The 2,500-nt window shown below is 48.0% G+C and overlaps 1 protein-coding gene across 1 annotated transcript in view; it reads left to right on the top strand.

Moving 5' to 3' along the window:
• Nucleotides 1-2,500, top strand: part of LOC145417581 (glycine receptor subunit beta-type 4-like) — a 311,160-nt gene that overhangs the window by 244,141 nt on the left and 64,519 nt on the right. The gene's annotated exons all lie outside the window — the stretch shown is intronic.

The raw sequence follows: 2,500 nt of genomic DNA, 5'->3' as shown, positions 1-2,500 counted from the left end.
ACTCTTATAAATAAAATCGGGTCTCGGTATTGATGATGATAATAATAATAATAATAATAATAATAATAATAATAATAATAATAATGATGATGATGATGATGATGATGAAAGAAATAAAATAACAATAATAATAATAATAGTACGAAGAAGAAGATCAATAATATATAATAAAAATAATAATAATAATAATAATAATAATAATAACAACAGGCTACTAAAAACAATAACAATAAAACAATCACTAAAATAAGCTACTCTATGATAAGTAAAATACAGGTAAACATGTTTGTCCCCGTCTACCTGTCCGGAAATACCTGCATAATACTAATCAAGGTGAGTCTAATGATAAGGGTCTCTCTTATGAGGCAGGTGAGCAAAAATAAGGGCTGGAAAAATAGTCTCACATGGTATTGCCTTCTCTTTTACTCTCCCCTACCTCTCCCCCCTCACCCCTCTCTCCCTCCCCCTCCCAACCCTCTCTTCTATATTCCTCCCTCACCCTCCCCTCGCCTATTCTCCCCCCTTCCTATCATTTCCTCCCCCGTCACGTTTCCCTTCCTTTCTCCCTCACCCCTCACCTCTTTCTCCCCCTCACTCTCATCCCCTCTTCTCCTTAACTACCATCCCCTTCTCCGCCACATCCTCCCTCCTTTCTCCCTCTTCCTCACCCCTCTTCTTCTTTCATCCTTTCCCCTTCCTTCTTCTCCCCCCTTTCGTACCTTTTCCTCGCCCGTAACATCCTCCCACCTCCTTTCTGCCTCTCCCTTCCCTCACCCTTCCTCCCCTCTACATCCTCCAGCCCATCTCTTCCCTTGAACCTCCCCCTCCCACGTCTTTTCCTTCTCCCCAACTCCTTTCCTTCACCTCTTACCTTCCTTTCTCTCTCTTTCTCTCTCTCTCTCTTCCACCTTCCCCTCCTTTCTCCCTTTCCCTACCGTCGCCTCTCCTCCCTCTCCCTCCTCTCACCACATCCTCATTTCTCTTTCTCACCCCTCACCCCTTCTCCCTCCCCCTCCCCTCTCCTCTAACCCCCCTCCCTTCCTAAAGTAGATGGCTGTTATTTATAGTTCAAACGTTACGGTATTTGTTAGGAGGGCTCTCTCTCTCTCTCTCTCTCTCTCTCTTAATGAGTGGAGAGAAGAGGTGTGGTGGGAGTGAAAGAGGGTGTAAATCAGAGATGGGAGGGGAAGATGGAAGGAAAGGAAGAGGGGTGCAGAGGAAGGGGAGAGAGGGGAATGAGGAGGGGAGATATGATAGGGAAGAGAAGGGTGGAAACGAAGGAGAGATGAGGGAGTGAAGGGATGACAAGGAGGAAGTGGCGTGAGGGAAGACAGGGGAAGAAAAAGGAAGGTCAAAGGAAAATAGGAAAAAGACAAAATGACGAGCCAGGTAAATGAGAGTAAGGAAAAGGAAAAAAAAAATCTGTATGGCAGAAACAGAAGGACGTGAGAAAAAAACAGAAAAACTGACAAACTGCGAGGCGGACAGAAAAATTGGTGTGTGTGTGTGTGTGTGTGTGTGTGTGTGTGTGTGTGTGTAAAAACAGGGTGTGCTTCCCTGTTATTGCACACATTTGCTGTCCATTTTGGGGAGATCAAAGCACAAGCCTATACCCCAGTCCTGATTAATATCTCCACATTGAAATCTGGGCAAAAATACCACATTCACCCCTCCATCCCCACCCCTACCCCCTCTAACCCACCCTATACATCACCCCTCCAACCCCCAACCCTTTACTAGCCCCTCACCTCCTCCTACCTCCCCACTGTCTCCCTCCAAATATCTCTCTCTCCATAACCATATTTTCACTCAAGAACAACATTTTTCAAAGCCTATATCACCACGCCATATCCCTCCCAACCTCTCCATCCCCTCCCCTACCCCCTACCTTCCCTCTCCATTCCCCTTAACCCCATCCTTCCCTCCCCTACCTCCCTACCTCTCCCTTCCATCTCCCACCTCCCCACTCCATCCCCCATCTCTCTTTAATTTGCATTTCCTTAACCCCCTACTATCTCAAATACACCTTTTCACCCCAACCTCGGTGCTGGAGAGGGACGCCTTCACGTGGTGACACTGACATGGCCGGGCAGTCCCCCTTCCCGGCCAAACAAAAAACATCCCCCCCTCTCACCCTCTATCCCCGGCATTCACGTTTCAGATAATCATTTAACAAGAAGAACAAGAACAACCCTCTCCAACCAGAACAACCACCACCATTTCCCCCCTTCAACCCTCCTCCTCCTCCTCCTCCTCCTCCTCCCCACCATCTCCCCCTTCCACCCCTCTTCCTCCTCCTCCTCCCCACCTGTACACACAGTTTCGGCCACTAATAATATTTTTCCAGGGCCCCTTTCTTCCCAGGGCGGTTACAGAACATGAAAGGGAATCTGAAACCTGAATTAACAGCGAGCCATTGCTGCCGTTCCGGGGAGTACCTGTGGAGGGTTATCAGGGCGGCCATCACAGGTACGCCCAGGTATGCTCCACACTGACCCCT

The sequence above is a fragment of the Coenobita brevimanus genome, chromosome 110 (genome assembly GCF_032717465.1).
Source record: "Coenobita brevimanus isolate Jiangsu-jjx chromosome 110, ASM3271746v2, whole genome shotgun sequence".
NCBI classification, from domain to species: Eukaryota; Metazoa; Arthropoda; class Malacostraca; order Decapoda; family Coenobitidae; genus Coenobita; species Coenobita brevimanus.
Note: the sequence above shows the minus strand (reverse complement) of the source record. Positions and strands in the feature narration are given on the sequence as shown.